Here is a 19,061-nt window from a genome sequence, read left to right on the forward strand (position 1 = left end):
TCAGTTGTAGCGTTTAAATTGCCTCTCAAAGATCTTCAAGCTTCTCCTGAGTAATTTTCTTCTTCACCACCAAGCCATGAGATGTGGAGAACTTGATCTGGTGGCATTGGGGTGGGGGGCCACAAAGGCACCAAAAGGCACCAAAAGGCACCGGTGTCCGGGACAGCTGGTCATTCCTGGGACAGACTGAGACTGGACAGCTGGATTGGATACAGGGAAAGGGGTGGGCAAGGACACGCGGGATCAGAAACACACACGTCTCCATTAGGAGGGTCGTGTGTTACTGCTGCACAGATGGTTCCTTTTCATACCATGAGCAGTAGTGCAGTGAAAAGCTGAGCTAAAGTCCTCACATTTCCATATGAAAAGCTCGGAGTCTCTCTCAAACTCGACACTCTGCTGACAGACACACACTGCGGACAGACGCAGCTCCTCAACCGACCCCCCGAGGGACAATTACAGCAGAAATCATTGTGTCAAAGTCTGCTTGATGTACCACAGTACCAGTGTAACTTGTTTTCTTATGATTGTCAGGTCTCTTCCGAAATGGGTATGACTATGTTTTCACTACAGACTTTTTACCACTTTTTAAAATTGGTTTTGGGTCGCAGCACACAGGTAATGATTGTACAATGAGAAACTGGAAATATGTCTGCAAGCATAGGGGAAGGGCTCAGGATCAAAAAGTTAAAATATATGACAGGTATGTTACATAACACTTTCCAACAACTTCCAGAAGAGTGTATATGATTATACATGATTTTGGAATACCAAATTATTGTAATATAAACATATAATTATCCATTCGTTTCAGCAAAATTTGATTCCTTTAGTACCTACCTTGTGAATAAATTGAAGGCTGAAGCTGCATCATCAAGCTTGTATTGTATGTCATGTATTGGGAGGACTTACGACCAACTTCAAGATGCGACCTGATTTCTGGTGATATATGTACAAGAGAACTATTACTTTTATAACTTACTAAAATGATGTCATGGTGAGAGTGGCTGATCAGGAGACCAGACTCAAATGCTGATGCTTATGGTGCTTTATTTGTATCACACAGGGTTGAACCCAGAGAAGAGAGCAGAACGGCGAGCCTCGGAAGATAGGTGAGGAGAATGTTTCTCAGCTGGAAGTTCTGCACCCAGGTGTGCCGAAGCGAGTGCATGATAGTACGTTCCAGGGGTTAGGGGTTCTCATTGTCACCAAGTGCACAGTCGCTGGGCACGCAGTCATCAGGGATGCTGTCATTGGGGACAGGGATGCCATCAGGGGCAGGAGTGCAAGCAGTAACAACAGTGACAAATGAATAGTGTAAAAAAAAAAATAAATAATAATAACTTGCCCAAAAATGTAGCATGTGGTCAAGAAACTAAAGTACTCTAGGAGGATTTTAAGGTAAAAGATTTATATTCTGAACCATTAGCAGTGGAAAACATATTGTTTCTGTGATGAATTTTTCACAATGAATCGAAAACAACACAAGAAAACCAGGGCCTTGGGGTCTTAAAGTGAGCCCCGTGGAGATGCTGGGGATCGAACCCAGGGCCTCATGCATGCGAAGCACACGCTCTACCGCTGAGCTACATCCCCCTGCTGGCCTGCCCAGCCTTGGTTTCGCCATTTGTCGCCAACTACGTGGAATGGGGGAAAGAAAAGCCACAGGTCACGGCAAGCCCGCCCCACCCAGAAACCGCTGGCTTAATCGAGACAACGGCACGCACGACCCGTTGCGCGTGAGCTTCTCCACATACAAGCAGATGGAGGTGCTGGGGATCGAACCCAGGGCCTCATACACGCAAAGCACGCGCTCTACCGCTGAGCTACACCCCCCCCTCCCCTGCCTCGGTGCTGCTGGCGGTCAGGAGGTAAAGGTCTACTCCTCGAAAGCACGCCTTGTTCTCTCGAAATCGGCGGCGTTCGCTATACTTTGCGTCGGTTGCGGGTGGCCGGCACTCGAAGAAGCTACAGACCGACAAAGGCAGCGTGGTCACCGCCCGCCAACACGCGGCGGCGAAGATTTCCGAAACCTGACTTCCGAAGGAGGTAGCGTAGCTTGGCTTTTCAACTCGCTTCCTGAGCCTCTCGCATTGCTTCCCCGGTAAGAATCGGGACCTCCTACAGCGGCCGCTTCGACAGCGGAACGTAGCTGTAGCGGAGGCGTACGGCGCGCGCTTTCCGTTGTAGGCAGGCACTCGGGCGAATCGCTTCTTGCGCCCGTGTAGGGGGCTGCTCTTTCAGCTCTCAATGAGACGCAGGCGCCACGCAAAACACAGCTGCCCGCGATCGCTAAGATGGGGCGGACGCCGCCCAACAGGCAGGCACGGACGGGGTTTGAACCCGCGATCTTCTGTTTACGAGACAGACGCCTTACCACTTGGCCACCATGCCCCTCCCTTTCCCCACCCACCTTCACACATGAGGGAGCTTCACAAAGGATGACCTTTAACCTGGCAAGAGTTTTTGCTGCTTGGAAAACAGGCAGGTAGGACATTCCGCGTGCTCGACTTCTTAAAGGGAAGCCCCTGGAGACACTGGGGATTGAACCCAGGACCTCATACATGCAAAGCATGCGCTCTACCACTGAGCTATATCCCCCGCTGGCTGCTGCTGCTGCTGCTGCTGCTGCTGCTGCTGCTGCTGCTGCTGCTGCTGCTGCTGCTGCTGCTGCTGCTGCTGCTGCTGCTGCTGCTGCTGCTGCTGCTGCTGCTGCTGCTGCTGCTGCTGCTGCTGCTGCTGCTGCTGCTGCTGCTGCTGCTGCTGCTGCTGCTGCTGCTGCTGCTGCTGCTGCTGCTGCTGCTGCTGCTGCTGCTGCTGCTGCTGCTGCTGCTGCTGCTGCTGCTGCTGCTGCTGCTGCTGCTGCTGCTGCTGCTGCTGCTGCTGCTGCTGCTGCTGCTGCTGCTGCTGCTGCTTCTTCTTCTTCTTCTTCTTCTTCTATGGCCACAGCTGATTCTCTTGAGGTTACCGGTGCAGGCTGCCTGCATTTCTCATTCGGCGGGGAGAGGAACAAGCTGCGACAGTCACCGGGTGACTCGCGATGCGGTTTGCGTGCATGCGTGGGCGCAGGTACACGAGGCGTTCGGCGCACACTCGGAATGCTCGCTTTTGCCTGCAGGCAGGCATTTGAGCGAAGCGCCTGGTGCGCCATTGCAGCTGACGACTCTTACCGCTGAGACATCGCAAAAGGGATGCGGGCGCCACGCAGGGAGACCTGACTATGCGGACCGTAGCCGGTGAGGTTGAACGAAGGTACTACAAGCAACGTTTGAGCGGCCCAAAAGGCAGGCACGGACGGGGTTTGAACCCGTGATCTTCTGTTTACAAGACAGACGCCTTACCGCTCGGCCACCGTGCCCCCACCCGCCGGTGCCCTTTCGTGGGAGGCAGGCAATGGACGGGCTCTAACGCCACACTTGGAAAATCGCTCGTGCCAGCTTAATGTAGAGGGAGACCCACGTGGCGGAGGAGTGCCTCAACTAAACGACACGTTCGGAGATGCTGGCTGAAGCCAGGACCTCGTACGCGCAAAGCCTGTGTTTCAGCCAAGAGGGACGTCCCGCTTGGGCGTGCCACGCCTTTGCTCCGCGCAGCGATTTGAACCGTTCTAAGGACTTGTCAAACTCAAAGGCTGCGGCGTACAGCTGAAGGCGTCGCACTTTGAAACGGGAGCTGTTCCTGTAAAAGCCCCTGGGGCACAGGGTCTTAAAGTGAGCCCCGTGGAGATGCTGGGGATCGAACCCAGGGCCTCATGCATGCGAAGCACACGCTCTACCGCTGAGCTACATCCCCCTGCTGGCCTGCCCAGCCTTGGTTTCGCCATTTGTCGCCAACTACGTGGAATGGGGGAAAGAAAAGCCACAGGTCACGGCAAGCCCGCCCCACCCAGAAACCGCTGGCTTAATCGAGACAACGGCACGCACGACCCGTTGCGCGTGAGCTTCTCCACATACAAGCAGATGGAGGTGCTGGGGATCGAACCCAGGGCCTCATACACGCAAAGCACGCGCTCTACCGCTGAGCTACACCCCCCCCTCCCCTGCCTCGGTGCTGCTGGCGGTCAGGAGGTAAAGGTCTACTCCTCGAAAGCACGCCTTGTTCTCTCGAAATCGGCGGCGTTCGCTATACTTTGCGTCGGTTGCGGGTGGCCGGCACTCGAAGAAGCTACAGACCGACAAAGGCAGCGTGGTCACCGCCCGCCAACACGCGGCGGCGAAGATTTCCGAAACCTGACTTCCGAAGGAGGTAGCGTAGCTTGGCTTTTCAACTCGCTTCCTGAGCCTCTCGCATTGCTTCCCCGGTAAGAATCGGGACCTCCTACAGCGGCCGCTTCGACAGCGGAACGTAGCTGTAGCGGAGGCGTACGGCGCGCGCTTTCCGTTGTAGGCAGGCACTCGGGCGAATCGCTTCTTGCGCCCGTGTAGGGGGCTGCTCTTTCAGCTCTCAATGAGACGCAGGCGCCACGCAAAACACAGCTGCCCGCGATCGCTAAGATGGGGCGGACGCCGCCCAACAGGCAGGCACGGACGGGGTTTGAACCCGCGATCTTCTGTTTACGAGACAGACGCCTTACCACTTGGCCACCATGCCCCTCCCTTTCCCCACCCACCTTCACACATGAGGGAGCTTCACAAAGGATGACCTTTAACCTGGCAAGAGTTTTTGCTGCTTGGAAAACAGGCAGGTAGGACATTCCGCGTGCTCGACTTCTTAAAGGGAAGCCCCTGGAGACACTGGGGATTGAACCCAGGACCTCATACATGCAAAGCATGCGCTCTACCACTGAGCTATATCCCCCGCTGGCTGCTGCTGCTGCTGCTGCTGCTGCTGCTGCTGCTGCTGCTGCTGCTGCTGCTGCTGCTGCTGCTGCTGCTGCTGCTGCTGCTGCTGCTGCTGCTGCTGCTGCTGCTGCTGCTGCTGCTGCTGCTGCTGCTGCTGCTGCTGCTGCTGCTGCTGCTGCTGCTGCTGCTGCTGCTGCTGCTGCTGCTGCTGCTGCTGCTGCTGCTGCTGCTGCTGCTGCTGCTGCTGCTGCTGCTGCTGCTGCTGCTGCTGCTGCTGCTGCTGCTGCTGCTGCTGCTTCTTCTTCTTCTTCTTCTTCTATGGCCACAGCTGATTCTCTTGAGGTTACCGGTGCAGGCTGCCTGCATTTCTCATTCGGCGGGGAGAGGAACAAGCTGCGACAGTCACCGGGTGACTCGCGATGCGGTTTGCGTGCATGCGTGGGCGCAGGTACACGAGGCGTTCGGCGCACACTCGGAATGCTCGCTTTTGCCTGCAGGCAGGCATTTGAGCGAAGCGCCTGGTGCGCCATTGCAGCTGACGACTCTTACCGCTGAGACATCGCAAAAGGGATGCGGGCGCCACGCAGGGAGACCTGACTATGCGGACCGTAGCCGGTGAGGTTGAACGAAGGTACTACAAGCAACGTTTGAGCGGCCCAAAAGGCAGGCACGGACGGGGTTTGAACCCGTGATCTTCTGTTTACAAGACAGACGCCTTACCGCTCGGCCACCGTGCCCCCACCCGCCGGTGCCCTTTCGTGGGAGGCAGGCAATGGACGGGCTCTAACGCCACACTTGGAAAATCGCTCGTGCCAGCTTAATGTAGAGGGAGACCCACGTGGCGGAGGAGTGCCTCAACTAAACGACACGTTCGGAGATGCTGGCTGAAGCCAGGACCTCGTACGCGCAAAGCCTGTGTTTCAGCCAAGAGGGACGTCCCGCTTGGGCGTGCCACGCCTTTGCTCCGCGCAGCGATTTGAACCGTTCTAAGGACTTGTCAAACTCAAAGGCTGCGGCGTACAGCTGAAGGCGTCGCACTTTGAAACGGGAGCTGTTCCTGTAAAAGCCCCTGGGGCACAGGGTCTTAAAGTGAGCCCCGTGGAGATGCTGGGGATCGAACCCAGGGCCTCATGCATGCGAAGCACACGCTCTACCGCTGAGCTACATCCCCCTGCTGGCCTGCCCAGCCTTGGTTTCGCCATTTGTCGCCAACTACGTGGAATGGGGGAAAGAAAAGCCACAGGTCACGGCAAGCCCGCCCCACCCAGAAACCGCTGGCTTAATCGAGACAACGGCACGCACGACCCGTTGCGCGTGAGCTTCTCCACATACAAGCAGATGGAGGTGCTGGGGATCGAACCCAGGGCCTCATACACGCAAAGCACGCGCTCTACCGCTGAGCTACACCCCCCCCTCCCCTGCCTCGGTGCTGCTGGCGGTCAGGAGGTAAAGGTCTACTCCTCGAAAGCACGCCTTGTTCTCTCGAAATCGGCGGCGTTCGCTATACTTTGCGTCGGTTGCGGGTGGCCGGCACTCGAAGAAGCTACAGACCGACAAAGGCAGCGTGGTCACCGCCCGCCAACACGCGGCGGCGAAGATTTCCGAAACCTGACTTCCGAAGGAGGTAGCGTAGCTTGGCTTTTCAACTCGCTTCCTGAGCCTCTCGCATTGCTTCCCCGGTAAGAATCGGGACCTCCTACAGCGGCCGCTTCGACAGCGGAACGTAGCTGTAGCGGAGGCGTACGGCGCGCGCTTTCCGTTGTAGGCAGGCACTCGGGCGAATCGCTTCTTGCGCCCGTGTAGGGGGCTGCTCTTTCAGCTCTCAATGAGACGCAGGCGCCACGCAAAACACAGCTGCCCGCGATCGCTAAGATGGGGCGGACGCCGCCCAACAGGCAGGCACGGACGGGGTTTGAACCCGCGATCTTCTGTTTACGAGACAGACGCCTTACCACTTGGCCACCATGCCCCTCCCTTTCCCCACCCACCTTCACACATGAGGGAGCTTCACAAAGGATGACCTTTAACCTGGCAAGAGTTTTTGCTGCTTGGAAAACAGGCAGGTAGGACATTCCGCGTGCTCGACTTCTTAAAGGGAAGCCCCTGGAGACACTGGGGATTGAACCCAGGACCTCATACATGCAAAGCATGCGCTCTACCACTGAGCTATATCCCCCGCTGGCTGCTGCTGCTGCTGCTGCTGCTGCTGCTGCTGCTGCTGCTGCTGCTGCTGCTGCTGCTGCTGCTGCTGCTGCTGCTGCTGCTGCTGCTGCTGCTGCTGCTGCTGCTGCTGCTGCTGCTGCTGCTGCTGCTGCTGCTGCTGCTGCTGCTGCTGCTGCTGCTGCTGCTGCTGCTGCTGCTGCTGCTGCTGCTGCTGCTGCTGCTGCTGCTGCTGCTGCTCTGCTGCTGCTGCTGCTGCTGCTGCTGCTGCTGCTGCTGCTGCTGCTGCTGCTGCTGCTGCTGCTGCTTCTTCTTCTTCTTCTTCTATGGCCACAGCTGATTCTCTTGAGGTTACCGGTGCAGGCTGCCTGCATTTCTCATTCGGCGGGGAGAGGAACAAGCTGCGACAGTCACCGGGTGACTCGCGATGCGGTTTGCGTGCATGCGTGGGCGCAGGTACACGAGGCGTTCGGCGCACACTCGGAATGCTCGCTTTTGCCTGCAGGCAGGCATTTGAGCGAAGCGCCTGGTGCGCCATTGCAGCTGACGACTCTTACCGCTGAGACATCGCAAAAGGGATGCGGGCGCCACGCAGGGAGACCTGACTATGCGGACCGTAGCCGGTGAGGTTGAACGAAGGTACTACAAGCAACGTTTGAGCGGCCCAAAAGGCAGGCACGGACGGGGTTTGAACCCGTGATCTTCTGTTTACAAGACAGACGCCTTACCGCTCGGCCACCGTGCCCCCACCCGCCGGTGCCCTTTCGTGGGAGGCAGGCAATGGACGGGCTCTAACGCCACACTTGGAAAATCGCTCGTGCCAGCTTAATGTAGAGGGAGACCCACGTGGCGGAGGAGTGCCTCAACTAAACGACACGTTCGGAGATGCTGGCTGAAGCCAGGACCTCGTACGCGCAAAGCCTGTGTTTCAGCCAAGAGGGACGTCCCGCTTGGGCGTGCCACGCCTTTGCTCCGCGCAGCGATTTGAACCGTTCTAAGGACTTGTCAAACTCAAAGGCTGCGGCGTACAGCTGAAGGCGTCGCACTTTGAAACGGGAGCTGTTCCTGTAAAAGCCCCTGGGGCACAGGGTCTTAAAGTGAGCCCCGTGGAGATGCTGGGGATCGAACCCAGGGCCTCATGCATGCGAAGCACACGCTCTACCGCTGAGCTACATCCCCCTGCTGGCCTGCCCAGCCTTGGTTTCGCCATTTGTCGCCAACTACGTGGAATGGGGGAAAGAAAAGCCACAGGTCACGGCAAGCCCGCCCCACCCAGAAACCGCTGGCTTAATCGAGACAACGGCACGCACGACCCGTTGCGCGTGAGCTTCTCCACATACAAGCAGATGGAGGTGCTGGGGATCGAACCCAGGGCCTCATACACGCAAAGCACGCGCTCTACCGCTGAGCTACACCCCCCCCCCCCCTGCCTCGGTGCTGCTGGCGGTCAGGAGGTAAAGGTCTACTCCTCGAAAGCACGCCTTGTTCTCTCGAAATCGGCGGCGTTCGCTATACTTTGCGTCGGTTGCGGGTGGCCGGCACTCGAAGAAGCTACAGACCGACAAAGGCAGCGTGGTCACCGCCCGCCAACACGCGGCGGCGAAGATTTCCGAAACCTGACTTCCGAAGGAGGTAGCGTAGCTTGGCTTTTCAACTCGCTTCCTGAGCCTCTCGCATTGCTTCCCCGGTAAGAATCGGGACCTCCTACAGCGGCCGCTTCGACAGCGGAACGTAGCTGTAGCGGAGGCGTACGGCGCGCGCTTTCCGTTGTAGGCAGGCACTCGGGCGAATCGCTTCTTGCGCCCGTGTAGGGGGCTGCTCTTTCAGCTCTCAATGAGACGCAGGCGCCACGCAAAACACAGCTGCCCGCGATCGCTAAGATGGGGCGGACGCCGCCCAACAGGCAGGCACGGACGGGGTTTGAACCCGCGATCTTCTGTTTACGAGACAGACGCCTTACCACTTGGCCACCATGCCCCTCCCTTTCCCCACCCACCTTCACACATGAGGGAGCTTCACAAAGGATGACCTTTAACCTGGCAAGAGTTTTTGCTGCTTGGAAAACAGGCAGGTAGGACATTCCGCGTGCTCGACTTCTTAAAGGGAAGCCCCTGGAGACACTGGGGATTGAACCCAGGACCTCATACATGCAAAGCATGCGCTCTACCACTGAGCTATATCCCCCACTGGCTGCTGCTGCTGCTGCTGCTGCTGCTGCTGCTGCTGCTGCTGCTGCTGCTGCTGCTGCTGCTGCTGCTGCTGCTGCTGCTGCTGCTGCTGCTGCTGCTGCTGCTGCTGCTGCTGCTGCTGCTGCTGCTGCTGCTGCTGCTGCTGCTGCTGCTGCTGCTGCTGCTGCTGCTGCTGCTGCTGCTGCTGCTGCTGCTGCTGCTGCTGCTGCTGCTGCTGCTGCTGCTGCTGCTGCTGCTGCTGCTGCTGCTGCTGCTGCTTCTTCTTCTTCTTCTTCTTCTTCTATGGCCACAGCTGATTCTCTTGAGGTTACCGGTGCAGGCTGCCTGCATTTCTCATTCGGCGGGGAGAGGAACAAGCTGCGACAGTCACCGGGTGACTCGCGATGCGGTTTGCGTGCATGCGTGGGCGCAGGTACACGAGGCGTTCGGCGCACACTCGGAATGCTCGCTTTTGCCTGCAGGCAGGCATTTGAGCGAAGCGCCTGGTGCGCCATTGCAGCTGACGACTCTTACCGCTGAGACATCGCAAAAGGGATGCGGGCGCCACGCAGGGAGACCTGACTATGCGGACCGTAGCCGGTGAGGTTGAACGAAGGTACTACAAGCAACGTTTGAGCGGCCCAAAAGGCAGGCACGGACGGGGTTTGAACCCGTGATCTTCTGTTTACAAGACAGACGCCTTACCGCTCGGCCACCGTGCCCCCACCCGCCGGTGCCCTTTCGTGGGAGGCAGGCAATGGACGGGCTCTAACGCCACACTTGGAAAATCGCTCGTGCCAGCTTAATGTAGAGGGAGACCCACGTGGCGGAGGAGTGCCTCAACTAAACGACACGTTCGGAGATGCTGGCTGAAGCCAGGACCTCGTACGCGCAAAGCCTGTGTTTCAGCCAAGAGGGACGTCCCGCTTGGGCGTGCCACGCCTTTGCTCCGCGCAGCGATTTGAACCGTTCTAAGGACTTGTCAAACTCAAAGGCTGCGGCGTACAGCTGAAGGCGTCGCACTTTGAAACGGGAGCTGTTCCTGTAAAAGCCCCTGGGGCACAGGGTCTTAAAGTGAGCCCCGTGGAGATGCTGGGGATCGAACCCAGGGCCTCATGCATGCGAAGCACACGCTCTACCGCTGAGCTACATCCCCCTGCTGGCCTGCCCAGCCTTGGTTTCGCCATTTGTCGCCAACTACGTGGAATGGGGGAAAGAAAAGCCACAGGTCACGGCAAGCCCGCCCCACCCAGAAACCGCTGGCTTAATCGAGACAACGGCACGCACGACCCGTTGCGCGTGAGCTTCTCCACATACAAGCAGATGGAGGTGCTGGGGATCGAACCCAGGGCCTCATACACGCAAAGCACGCGCTCTACCGCTGAGCTACACCCCCCCCTCCCCTGCCTCGGTGCTGCTGGCGGTCAGGAGGTAAAGGTCTACTCCTCGAAAGCACGCCTTGTTCTCTCGAAATCGGCGGCGTTCGCTATACTTTGCGTCGGTTGCGGGTGGCCGGCACTCGAAGAAGCTACAGACCGACAAAGGCAGCGTGGTCACCGCCCGCCAACACGCGGCGGCGAAGATTTCCGAAACCTGACTTCCGAAGGAGGTAGCGTAGCTTGGCTTTTCAACTCGCTTCCTGAGCCTCTCGCATTGCTTCCCCGGTAAGAATCGGGACCTCCTACAGCGGCCGCTTCGACAGCGGAACGTAGCTGTAGCGGAGGCGTACGGCGCGCGCTTTCCGTTGTAGGCAGGCACTCGGGCGAATCGCTTCTTGCGCCCGTGTAGGGGGCTGCTCTTTCAGCTCTCAATGAGACGCAGGCGCCACGCAAAACACAGCTGCCCGCGATCGCTAAGATGGGGCGGACGCCGCCCAACAGGCAGGCACGGACGGGGTTTGAACCCGCGATCTTCTGTTTACGAGACAGACGCCTTACCACTTGGCCACCATGCCCCTCCCTTTCCCCACCCACCTTCACACATGAGGGAGCTTCACAAAGGATGACCTTTAACCTGGCAAGAGTTTTTGCTGCTTGGAAAACAGGCAGGTAGGACATTCCGCGTGCTCGACTTCTTAAAGGGAAGCCCCTGGAGACACTGGGGATTGAACCCAGGACCTCATACATGCAAAGCATGCGCTCTACCGCTGAGCTATATCCCCCGCTGGCTGCTGCTGCTGCTGCTGCTGCTGCTGCTGCTGCTGCTGCTGCTGCTGCTGCTGCTGCTGCTGCTGCTGCTGCTGCTGCTGCTGCTGCTGCTGCTGCTGCTGCTGCTGCTGCTGCTGCTGCTGCTGCTGCTGCTGCTGCTGCTGCTGCTGCTGCTGCTGCTGCTGCTGCTGCTGCTGCTGCTGCTGCTGCTGCTGCTGCTGCTGCTGCTGCTGCTGCTGCTGCTGCTGCTGCTGCTGCTGCTGCTTCTTCTTCTTCTTCTTCTTCTTCTTCTATGGCCACAGCTGATTCTCTTGAGGTTACCGGTGCAGGCTGCCTGCATTTCTCATTCGGCGGGGAGAGGAACAAGCTGCGACAGTCACCGGGTGACTCGCGATGCGGTTTGCGTGCATGCGTGGGCGCAGGTACACGAGGCGTTCGGCGCACACTCGGAATGCTCGCTTTTGCCTGCAGGCAGGCATTTGAGCGAAGCGCCTGGTGCGCCATTGCAGCTGACGACTCTTACCGCTGAGACATCGCAAAAGGGATGCGGGCGCCACGCAGGGAGACCTGACTATGCGGACCGTAGCCGGTGAGGTTGAACGAAGGTACTACAAGCAACGTTTGAGCGGCCCAAAAGGCAGGCACGGACGGGGTTTGAACCCGTGATCTTCTGTTTACAAGACAGACGCCTTACCGCTCGGCCACCGTGCCCCCACCCGCCGGTGCCCTTTCGTGGGAGGCAGGCAATGGACGGGCTCTAACGCCACACTTGGAAAATCGCTCGTGCCAGCTTAATGTAGAGGGAGACCCACGTGGCGGAGGAGTGCCTCAACTAAACGACACGTTCGGAGATGCTGGCTGAAGCCAGGACCTCGTACGCGCAAAGCCTGTGTTTCAGCCAAGAGGGACGTCCCGCTTGGGCGTGCCACGCCTTTGCTCCGCGCAGCGATTTGAACCGTTCTAAGGACTTGTCAAACTCAAAGGCTGCGGCGTACAGCTGAAGGCGTCGCACTTTGAAACGGGAGCTGTTCCTGTAAAAGCCCCTGGGGCACAGGGTCTTAAAGTGAGCCCCGTGGAGATGCTGGGGATCGAACCCAGGGCCTCATGCATGCGAAGCACACGCTCTACCGCTGAGCTACATCCCCCTGCTGGCCTGCCCAGCCTTGGTTTCGCCATTTGTCGCCAACTACGTGGAATGGGGGAAAGAAAAGCCACAGGTCACGGCAAGCCCGCCCCACCCAGAAACCGCTGGCTTAATCGAGACAACGGCACGCACGACCCGTTGCGCGTGAGCTTCTCCACATACAAGCAGATGGAGGTGCTGGGGATCGAACCCAGGGCCTCATACACGCAAAGCACGCGCTCTACCGCTGAGCTACACCCCCCCCTCCCCTGCCTCGGTGCTGCTGGCGGTCAGGAGGTAAAGGTCTACTCCTCGAAAGCACGCCTTGTTCTCTCGAAATCGGCGGCGTTCGCTATACTTTGCGTCGGTTGCGGGTGGCCGGCACTCGAAGAAGCTACAGACCGACAAAGGCAGCGTGGTCACCGCCCGCCAACACGCGGCGGCGAAGATTTCCGAAACCTGACTTCCGAAGGAGGTAGCGTAGCTTGGCTTTTCAACTCGCTTCCTGAGCCTCTCGCATTGCTTCCCCGGTAAGAATCGGGACCTCCTACAGCGGCCGCTTCGACAGCGGAACGTAGCTGTAGCGGAGGCGTACGGCGCGCGCTTTCCGTTGTAGGCAGGCACTCGGGCGAATCGCTTCTTGCGCCCGTGTAGGGGGCTGCTCTTTCAGCTCTCAATGAGACGCAGGCGCCACGCAAAACACAGCTGCCCGCGATCGCTAAGATGGGGCGGACGCCGCCCAACAGGCAGGCACGGACGGGGTTTGAACCCGCGATCTTCTGTTTACGAGACAGACGCCTTACCACTTGGCCACCATGCCCCTCCCTTTCCCCACCCACCTTCACACATGAGGGAGCTTCACAAAGGATGACCTTTAACCTGGCAAGAGTTTTTGCTGCTTGGAAAACAGGCAGGTAGGACATTCCGCGTGCTCGACTTCTTAAAGGGAAGCCCCTGGAGACACTGGGGATTGAACCCAGGACCTCATACATGCAAAGCATGCGCTCTACCACTGAGCTATATCCCCCGCTGCTGCTGCTGCTGCTGCTGCTGCTGCTGCTGCTGCTGCTGCTGCTGCTGCTGCTGCTGCTGCTGCTGCTGCTGCTGCTGCTGCTGCTGCTGCTGCTGCTGCTGCTGCTGCTGCTGCTGCTGCTGCTGCTGCTGCTGCTGCTGCTGCTGCTGCTGCTGCTGCTGCTGCTGCTGCTGCTGCTGCTGCTGCTGCTGCTGCTGCTGCTGCTGCTGCTGCTGCTGCTGCTGCTGCTGCTGCTGCTGCTGCTGCTGCTGCTGCTGCTGCTGCTGCTGCTGCTGCTGCTGCTTCTTCTTCTTCTTCTTCTTCTATGGCCACAGCTGATTCTCTTGAGGTTACCGGTGCAGGCTGCCTGCATTTCTCATTCGGCGGGGAGAGGAACAAGCTGCGACAGTCACCGGGTGACTCGCGATGCGGTTTGCGTGCATGCGTGGGCGCAGGTACACGAGGCGTTCGGCGCACACTCGGAATGCTCGCTTTTGCCTGCAGGCAGGCATTTGAGCGAAGCGCCTGGTGCGCCATTGCAGCTGACGACTCTTACCGCTGAGACATCGCAAAAGGGATGCGGGCGCCACGCAGGGAGACCTGACTATGCGGACCGTAGCCGGTGAGGTTGAACGAAGGTACTACAAGCAACGTTTGAGCGGCCCAAAAGGCAGGCACGGACGGGGTTTGAACCCGTGATCTTCTGTTTACAAGACAGACGCCTTACCGCTCGGCCACCGTGCCCCCACCCGCCGGTGCCCTTTCGTGGGAGGCAGGCAATGGACGGGCTCTAACGCCACACTTGGAAAATCGCTCGTGCCAGCTTAATGTAGAGGGAGACCCACGTGGCGGAGGAGTGCCTCAACTAAACGACACGTTCGGAGATGCTGGCTGAAGCCAGGACCTCGTACGCGCAAAGCCTGTGTTTCAGCCAAGAGGGACGTCCCGCTTGGGCGTGCCACGCCTTTGCTCCGCGCAGCGATTTGAACCGTTCTAAGGACTTGTCAAACTCAAAGGCTGCGGCGTACAGCTGAAGGCGTCGCACTTTGAAACGGGAGCTGTTCCTGTAAAAGCCCCTGGGGCACAGGGTCTTAAAGTGAGCCCCGTGGAGATGCTGGGGATCGAACCCAGGGCCTCATGCATGCGAAGCACACGCTCTACCGCTGAGCTACATCCCCCTGCTGGCCTGCCCAGCCTTGGTTTCGCCATTTGTCGCCAACTACGTGGAATGGGGGAAAGAAAAGCCACAGGTCACGGCAAGCCCGCCCCACCCAGAAACCGCTGGCTTAATCGAGACAACGGCACGCACGACCCGTTGCGCGTGAGCTTCTCCACATACAAGCAGATGGAGGTGCTGGGGATCGAACCCAGGGCCTCATACACGCAAAGCACGCGCTCTACCGCTGAGCTACACCCCCCCCTCCCCTGCCTCGGTGCTGCTGGCGGTCAGGAGGTAAAGGTCTACTCCTCGAAAGCACGCCTTGTTCTCTCGAAATCGGCGGCGTTCGCTATACTTTGCGTCGGTTGCGGGTGGCCGGCACTCGAAGAAGCTACAGACCGACAAAGGCAGCGTGGTCACCGCCCGCCAACACGCGGCGGCGAAGATTTCCGAAACCTGACTTCCGAAGGAGGTAGCGTAGCTTGGCTTTTCAACTCGCTTCCTGAGCCTCTCGCATTGCTTCCCCGGTAAGAATCGGGACCTCCTACAGCGGCCGCTTCGACAGCGGAACGTAGCTGTAGCGGAGGCGTACGGCGCGCGCTTTCCGTTGTAGGCAGGCACTCGGGCGAATCGCTTCTTGCGCCCGTGTAGGGGGCTGCTCTTTCAGCTCTCAATGAGACGCAGGCGCCACGCAAAACACAGCTGCCCGCGATCGCTAAGATGGGGCGGACGCCGCCCAACAGGCAGGCACGGACGGGGTTTGAACCCGCGATCTTCTGTTTACGAGACAGACGCCTTACCACTTGGCCACCATGCCCCTCCCTTTCCCCACCCACCTTCACACATGAGGGAGCTTCACAACGGATGACCTTTAACCTGGCAAGAGTTTTTGCTGCTTGGAAAACAGGCAGGTAGGACATTCCGCGTGCTCGACTTCTTAAAGGGAAGCCCCTGGAGACACTGGGGATTGAACCCAGGACCTCATACATGCAAAGCATGCGCTCTACCACTGAGCTATATCCCCCGGCTGCTGCTGCTGCTGCTGCTGCTGCTGCTGCTGCTGCTGCTGCTGCTGCTGCTGCTGCTGCTGCTGCTGCTGCTGCTGCTGCTGCTGCTGCTGCTGCTCTGCTGCTGCTGCTGCTGCTGCTGCTGCTGCTGCTGCTGCTGCTGCTGCTGCTGCTGCTGCTGCTGCTGCTGCTGCTGCTGCTGCTGCTGCTGCTGCTGCTGCTGCTGCTGCTGCTGCTGCTGCTGCTGCTGCTTCTTCTTCTTCTTCTTCTTCTATGGCCACAGCTGATTCTCTTGAGGTTACCGGTGCAGGCTGCCTGCATTTCTCATTCGGCGGGGAGAGGAACAAGCTGCGACAGTCACCGGGTGACTCGCGATGCGGTTTGCGTGCATGCGTGGGCGCAGGTACACGAGGCGTTCGGCGCACACTCGGAATGCTCGCTTTTGCCTGCAGGCAGGCATTTGAGCGAAGCGCCTGGTGCGCCATTGCAGCTGACGACTCTTACCGCTGAGACATCGCAAAAGGGATGCGGGCGCCACGCAGGGAGACCTGACTATGCGGACCGTAGCCGGTGAGGTTGAACGAAGGTACTACAAGCAACGTTTGAGCGGCCCAAAAGGCAGGCACGGACGGGGTTTGAACCCGTGATCTTCTGTTTACAAGACAGACGCCTTACCGCTCGGCCACCGTGCCCCCACCCGCCGGTGCCCTTTCGTGGGAGGCAGGCAATGGACGGGCTCTAACGCCACACTTGGAAAATCGCTCGTGCCAGCTTAATGTAGAGGGAGACCCACGTGGCGGAGGAGTGCCTCAACTAAACGACACGTTCGGAGATGCTGGCTGAAGCCAGGACCTCGTACGCGCAAAGCCTGTGTTTCAGCCAAGAGGGACGTCCCGCTTGGGCGTGCCACGCCTTTGCTCCGCGCAGCGATTTGAACCGTTCTAAGGACTTGTCAAACTCAAAGGCTGCGGCGTACAGCTGAAGGCGTCGCACTTTGAAACGGGAGCTGTTCCTGTAAAAGCCCCTGGGGCACAGGGTCTTAAAGTGAGCCCCGTGGAGATGCTGGGGATCGAACCCAGGGCCTCATGCATGCGAAGCACACGCTCTACCGCTGAGCTACATCCCCCTGCTGGCCTGCCCAGCCTTGGTTTCGCCATTTGTCGCCAACTACGTGGAATGGGGGAAAGAAAAGCCACAGGTCACGGCAAGCCCGCCCCACCCAGAAACCGCTGGCTTAATCGAGACAACGGCACGCACGACCCGTTGCGCGTGAGCTTCTCCACATACAAGCAGATGGAGGTGCTGGGGATCGAACCCAGGGCCTCATACACGCAAAGCACGCGCTCTACCGCTGAGCTACACCCCCCCCTCCCCTGCCTCGGTGCTGCTGGCGGTCAGGAGGTAAAGGTCTACTCCTCGAAAGCACGCCTTGTTCTCTCGAAATCGGCGGCGTTCGCTATACTTTGCGTCGGTTGCGGGTGGCCGGCACTCGAAGAAGCTACAGACCGACAAAGGCAGCGTGGTCACCGCCCGCCAACACGCGGCGGCGAAGATTTCCGAAACCTGACTTCCGAAGGAGGTAGCGTAGCTTGGCTTTTCAACTCGCTTCCTGAGCCTCTCGCATTGCTTCCCCGGTAAGAATCGGGACCTCCTACAGCGGCCGCTTCGACAGCGGAACGTAGCTGTAGCGGAGGCGTACGGCGCGCGCTTTCCGTTGTAGGCAGGCACTCGGGCGAATCGCTTCTTGCGCCCGTGTAGGGGGCTGCTCTTTCAGCTCTCAATGAGACGCAGGCGCCACGCAAAACACAGCTGCCCGCGATCGCTAAGATGGGGCGGACGCCGCCCAACAGGCAGGCACGGACGGGGTTTGAACCCGCGATCTTCTGTTTACGAGACAGACGCCTTACCACTTGGCCACCATGCCCCTCCCTTTCCCCACCCACCTTCACACATGAGGGAGCTTCACAAAGGATGACCTTTAACCTGGCAAGAGTTTTTGCTGCTTGGAAAACAGGCAGGTAGGACATTCCGCGTGCTCGACTTCTTAAAGGGAAGCCCCTGGAGACACTGGGGATTGAACCCAGGACCTCATACATGCAAAGCATGCGCTCTACCACTGAGCTATATCCCCCGCTGGCTGCTGCTGCTGCTGCTGCTGCTGCTGCTGCTGCTGCTGCTGCTGCTGCTGCTGCTGCTGCTGCTGCTGCTGCTGCTGCTGCTGCTGCTGCTGCTGCTGCTGCTGCTGCTGCTGCTGCTGCTGCTGCTGCTGCTGCTGCTGCTGCTGCTGCTGCTGCTGCTGCTGCTGCTGCTGCTGCTGCTGCTGCTGCTGCTGCTGCTGCTGCTGCTGCTGCTGCTGCTGCTGCTGCTGCTGCTGCTGCTGCTGCTGCTGCTGCTTCTTCTTCTTCTTCTTCTATGGCCACAGCTGATTCTCTTGAGGTTACCGGTGCAGGCTGCCTGCATTTCTCATTCGGCGGGGAGAGGAACAAGCTGCGACAGTCACCGGGTGACTCGCGATGCGGTTTGCGTGCATGCGTGGGCGCAGGTACACGAGGCGTTCGGCGCACACTCGGAATGCTCGCTTTTGCCTGCAGGCAGGCATTTGAGCGAAGCGCCTGGTGCGCCATTGCAGCTGACGACTCTTACCGCTGAGACATCGCAAAAGGGATGCGGGCGCCACGCAGGGAGACCTGACTATGCGGACCGTAGCCGGTGAGGTTGAACGAAGGTACTACAAGCAACGTTTGAGCGGCCCAAAAGGCAGGCACGGACGGGGTTTGAACCCGTGATCTTCTGTTTACAAGACAGACGCCTTACCGCTCGGCCACCGTGCCCCCACCCGCCGGTGCCCTTTCGTGGGAGGCAGGCAATGGACGGGCTCTAACGCCACACTTGGAAAATCGCTCGTGCCAGCTTAATGTAGAGGGAGACCCACGTGGCGGAGGAGTGCCTCAACTAAACGACACGTTCGGAGATGCTGGCTGAAGCCAGGACCTCGTACGCGCAAAGCCTGTGTTTCAGCCAAGAGGGACGTCCCGCTTGGGCGTGCCACGCCTTTGCTCCGCGCAGCGATTTGAACCGTTCTAAGGACTTGTCAAACTCAAAGGCTGCGGCGTACAGCTGAAGGCGTCGCACTTTGAAACGGGAGCTGTTCCTGTAAAAGCCCCTGGGGCACAGGGTCTTAAAGTGAGCCCCGTGGAGATGCTGGGGATCGAACCCAGGGCCTCATGCATGCGAAGCACACGCTCTACCGCTGAGCTACATCCCCCTGCTGGCCTGCCCAGCCTTGGTTTCGCCATTTGTCGCCAACTACGTGGAATGGGGGAAAGAAAAGCCACAGGTCACGGCAAGCCCGCCCCACCCAGAAACCGCTGGCTTAATCGAGACAACGGCACGCACGACCCGTTGCGCGTGAGCTTCTCCACATACAAGCAGATGGAGGTGCTGGGGATCGAACCCAGGGCCTCATACACGCAAAGCACGCGCTCTACCGCTGAGCTACACCCC

General features: G+C 59.0%; 42 non-coding genes across 42 annotated transcripts; all 42 read right to left on the reverse strand.

Moving 5' to 3' along the window:
• Window positions 1-1,524: 1,524 nt before the first annotated feature.
• On the reverse strand, window positions 1,525-1,596 carry trnaa-cgc (transfer RNA alanine (anticodon CGC)). The gene has a single exon. It is a non-coding gene; the product is annotated as a tRNA-Ala (tRNA).
• A 168-nt stretch (window positions 1,597-1,764) lies between these two features.
• Window positions 1,765-1,836, reverse strand: trnaa-ugc (transfer RNA alanine (anticodon UGC)). Its single transcript has one exon. It is a non-coding gene; the product is annotated as a tRNA-Ala (tRNA).
• Window positions 1,837-2,322: 486 nt separating this feature from the next.
• trnat-cgu (transfer RNA threonine (anticodon CGU)) lies at window positions 2,323-2,394 on the reverse strand. Its single transcript has one exon. It is a non-coding gene; the product is annotated as a tRNA-Thr (tRNA).
• A 135-nt stretch (window positions 2,395-2,529) lies between these two features.
• trnaa-ugc (transfer RNA alanine (anticodon UGC)) lies at window positions 2,530-2,601 on the reverse strand. Its single transcript has one exon. It is a non-coding gene; the product is annotated as a tRNA-Ala (tRNA).
• Window positions 2,602-3,286: 685 nt separating this feature from the next.
• Window positions 3,287-3,358, reverse strand: trnat-ugu (transfer RNA threonine (anticodon UGU)). The gene has a single exon. It is a non-coding gene; the product is annotated as a tRNA-Thr (tRNA).
• A 362-nt stretch (window positions 3,359-3,720) lies between these two features.
• trnaa-cgc (transfer RNA alanine (anticodon CGC)) lies at window positions 3,721-3,792 on the reverse strand. Its single transcript has one exon. It is a non-coding gene; the product is annotated as a tRNA-Ala (tRNA).
• Window positions 3,793-3,960: 168 nt separating this feature from the next.
• Window positions 3,961-4,032, reverse strand: trnaa-ugc (transfer RNA alanine (anticodon UGC)). The gene has a single exon. It is a non-coding gene; the product is annotated as a tRNA-Ala (tRNA).
• A 486-nt stretch (window positions 4,033-4,518) lies between these two features.
• On the reverse strand, window positions 4,519-4,590 carry trnat-cgu (transfer RNA threonine (anticodon CGU)). Its single transcript has one exon. It is a non-coding gene; the product is annotated as a tRNA-Thr (tRNA).
• A 135-nt stretch (window positions 4,591-4,725) lies between these two features.
• Window positions 4,726-4,797, reverse strand: trnaa-ugc (transfer RNA alanine (anticodon UGC)). The gene has a single exon. It is a non-coding gene; the product is annotated as a tRNA-Ala (tRNA).
• A 649-nt stretch (window positions 4,798-5,446) lies between these two features.
• trnat-ugu (transfer RNA threonine (anticodon UGU)) lies at window positions 5,447-5,518 on the reverse strand. The gene has a single exon. It is a non-coding gene; the product is annotated as a tRNA-Thr (tRNA).
• Window positions 5,519-5,880: 362 nt separating this feature from the next.
• trnaa-cgc (transfer RNA alanine (anticodon CGC)) lies at window positions 5,881-5,952 on the reverse strand. Its single transcript has one exon. It is a non-coding gene; the product is annotated as a tRNA-Ala (tRNA).
• A 168-nt stretch (window positions 5,953-6,120) lies between these two features.
• Window positions 6,121-6,192, reverse strand: trnaa-ugc (transfer RNA alanine (anticodon UGC)). Its single transcript has one exon. It is a non-coding gene; the product is annotated as a tRNA-Ala (tRNA).
• Window positions 6,193-6,678: 486 nt separating this feature from the next.
• trnat-cgu (transfer RNA threonine (anticodon CGU)) lies at window positions 6,679-6,750 on the reverse strand. The gene has a single exon. It is a non-coding gene; the product is annotated as a tRNA-Thr (tRNA).
• A 135-nt stretch (window positions 6,751-6,885) lies between these two features.
• trnaa-ugc (transfer RNA alanine (anticodon UGC)) lies at window positions 6,886-6,957 on the reverse strand. The gene has a single exon. It is a non-coding gene; the product is annotated as a tRNA-Ala (tRNA).
• A 657-nt stretch (window positions 6,958-7,614) lies between these two features.
• On the reverse strand, window positions 7,615-7,686 carry trnat-ugu (transfer RNA threonine (anticodon UGU)). The gene has a single exon. It is a non-coding gene; the product is annotated as a tRNA-Thr (tRNA).
• Window positions 7,687-8,048: 362 nt separating this feature from the next.
• Window positions 8,049-8,120, reverse strand: trnaa-cgc (transfer RNA alanine (anticodon CGC)). The gene has a single exon. It is a non-coding gene; the product is annotated as a tRNA-Ala (tRNA).
• A 168-nt stretch (window positions 8,121-8,288) lies between these two features.
• On the reverse strand, window positions 8,289-8,360 carry trnaa-ugc (transfer RNA alanine (anticodon UGC)). Its single transcript has one exon. It is a non-coding gene; the product is annotated as a tRNA-Ala (tRNA).
• Window positions 8,361-8,846: 486 nt separating this feature from the next.
• On the reverse strand, window positions 8,847-8,918 carry trnat-cgu (transfer RNA threonine (anticodon CGU)). The gene has a single exon. It is a non-coding gene; the product is annotated as a tRNA-Thr (tRNA).
• A 135-nt stretch (window positions 8,919-9,053) lies between these two features.
• trnaa-ugc (transfer RNA alanine (anticodon UGC)) lies at window positions 9,054-9,125 on the reverse strand. The gene has a single exon. It is a non-coding gene; the product is annotated as a tRNA-Ala (tRNA).
• Window positions 9,126-9,759: 634 nt separating this feature from the next.
• trnat-ugu (transfer RNA threonine (anticodon UGU)) lies at window positions 9,760-9,831 on the reverse strand. Its single transcript has one exon. It is a non-coding gene; the product is annotated as a tRNA-Thr (tRNA).
• Window positions 9,832-10,193: 362 nt separating this feature from the next.
• On the reverse strand, window positions 10,194-10,265 carry trnaa-cgc (transfer RNA alanine (anticodon CGC)). Its single transcript has one exon. It is a non-coding gene; the product is annotated as a tRNA-Ala (tRNA).
• A 168-nt stretch (window positions 10,266-10,433) lies between these two features.
• Window positions 10,434-10,505, reverse strand: trnaa-ugc (transfer RNA alanine (anticodon UGC)). The gene has a single exon. It is a non-coding gene; the product is annotated as a tRNA-Ala (tRNA).
• Window positions 10,506-10,991: 486 nt separating this feature from the next.
• Window positions 10,992-11,063, reverse strand: trnat-cgu (transfer RNA threonine (anticodon CGU)). The gene has a single exon. It is a non-coding gene; the product is annotated as a tRNA-Thr (tRNA).
• Window positions 11,064-11,198: 135 nt separating this feature from the next.
• On the reverse strand, window positions 11,199-11,270 carry trnaa-ugc (transfer RNA alanine (anticodon UGC)). The gene has a single exon. It is a non-coding gene; the product is annotated as a tRNA-Ala (tRNA).
• Window positions 11,271-11,895: 625 nt separating this feature from the next.
• trnat-ugu (transfer RNA threonine (anticodon UGU)) lies at window positions 11,896-11,967 on the reverse strand. The gene has a single exon. It is a non-coding gene; the product is annotated as a tRNA-Thr (tRNA).
• Window positions 11,968-12,329: 362 nt separating this feature from the next.
• Window positions 12,330-12,401, reverse strand: trnaa-cgc (transfer RNA alanine (anticodon CGC)). Its single transcript has one exon. It is a non-coding gene; the product is annotated as a tRNA-Ala (tRNA).
• A 168-nt stretch (window positions 12,402-12,569) lies between these two features.
• On the reverse strand, window positions 12,570-12,641 carry trnaa-ugc (transfer RNA alanine (anticodon UGC)). Its single transcript has one exon. It is a non-coding gene; the product is annotated as a tRNA-Ala (tRNA).
• A 486-nt stretch (window positions 12,642-13,127) lies between these two features.
• trnat-cgu (transfer RNA threonine (anticodon CGU)) lies at window positions 13,128-13,199 on the reverse strand. Its single transcript has one exon. It is a non-coding gene; the product is annotated as a tRNA-Thr (tRNA).
• A 135-nt stretch (window positions 13,200-13,334) lies between these two features.
• Window positions 13,335-13,406, reverse strand: trnaa-ugc (transfer RNA alanine (anticodon UGC)). Its single transcript has one exon. It is a non-coding gene; the product is annotated as a tRNA-Ala (tRNA).
• A 657-nt stretch (window positions 13,407-14,063) lies between these two features.
• Window positions 14,064-14,135, reverse strand: trnat-ugu (transfer RNA threonine (anticodon UGU)). Its single transcript has one exon. It is a non-coding gene; the product is annotated as a tRNA-Thr (tRNA).
• A 362-nt stretch (window positions 14,136-14,497) lies between these two features.
• On the reverse strand, window positions 14,498-14,569 carry trnaa-cgc (transfer RNA alanine (anticodon CGC)). The gene has a single exon. It is a non-coding gene; the product is annotated as a tRNA-Ala (tRNA).
• Window positions 14,570-14,737: 168 nt separating this feature from the next.
• trnaa-ugc (transfer RNA alanine (anticodon UGC)) lies at window positions 14,738-14,809 on the reverse strand. Its single transcript has one exon. It is a non-coding gene; the product is annotated as a tRNA-Ala (tRNA).
• A 486-nt stretch (window positions 14,810-15,295) lies between these two features.
• trnat-cgu (transfer RNA threonine (anticodon CGU)) lies at window positions 15,296-15,367 on the reverse strand. The gene has a single exon. It is a non-coding gene; the product is annotated as a tRNA-Thr (tRNA).
• Window positions 15,368-15,502: 135 nt separating this feature from the next.
• On the reverse strand, window positions 15,503-15,574 carry trnaa-ugc (transfer RNA alanine (anticodon UGC)). Its single transcript has one exon. It is a non-coding gene; the product is annotated as a tRNA-Ala (tRNA).
• Window positions 15,575-16,177: 603 nt separating this feature from the next.
• trnat-ugu (transfer RNA threonine (anticodon UGU)) lies at window positions 16,178-16,249 on the reverse strand. The gene has a single exon. It is a non-coding gene; the product is annotated as a tRNA-Thr (tRNA).
• A 362-nt stretch (window positions 16,250-16,611) lies between these two features.
• Window positions 16,612-16,683, reverse strand: trnaa-cgc (transfer RNA alanine (anticodon CGC)). Its single transcript has one exon. It is a non-coding gene; the product is annotated as a tRNA-Ala (tRNA).
• Window positions 16,684-16,851: 168 nt separating this feature from the next.
• Window positions 16,852-16,923, reverse strand: trnaa-ugc (transfer RNA alanine (anticodon UGC)). The gene has a single exon. It is a non-coding gene; the product is annotated as a tRNA-Ala (tRNA).
• A 486-nt stretch (window positions 16,924-17,409) lies between these two features.
• trnat-cgu (transfer RNA threonine (anticodon CGU)) lies at window positions 17,410-17,481 on the reverse strand. The gene has a single exon. It is a non-coding gene; the product is annotated as a tRNA-Thr (tRNA).
• Window positions 17,482-17,616: 135 nt separating this feature from the next.
• On the reverse strand, window positions 17,617-17,688 carry trnaa-ugc (transfer RNA alanine (anticodon UGC)). Its single transcript has one exon. It is a non-coding gene; the product is annotated as a tRNA-Ala (tRNA).
• Window positions 17,689-18,316: 628 nt separating this feature from the next.
• On the reverse strand, window positions 18,317-18,388 carry trnat-ugu (transfer RNA threonine (anticodon UGU)). Its single transcript has one exon. It is a non-coding gene; the product is annotated as a tRNA-Thr (tRNA).
• Window positions 18,389-18,750: 362 nt separating this feature from the next.
• On the reverse strand, window positions 18,751-18,822 carry trnaa-cgc (transfer RNA alanine (anticodon CGC)). The gene has a single exon. It is a non-coding gene; the product is annotated as a tRNA-Ala (tRNA).
• A 168-nt stretch (window positions 18,823-18,990) lies between these two features.
• On the reverse strand, window positions 18,991-19,061 carry trnaa-ugc (transfer RNA alanine (anticodon UGC)). Its single transcript has one exon. It is a non-coding gene; the product is annotated as a tRNA-Ala (tRNA).

This window comes from Scleropages formosus, chromosome 2, assembly GCF_900964775.1.
Source record: "Scleropages formosus chromosome 2, fSclFor1.1, whole genome shotgun sequence".
NCBI classification, from domain to species: Eukaryota; Metazoa; Chordata; class Actinopteri; order Osteoglossiformes; family Osteoglossidae; genus Scleropages; species Scleropages formosus.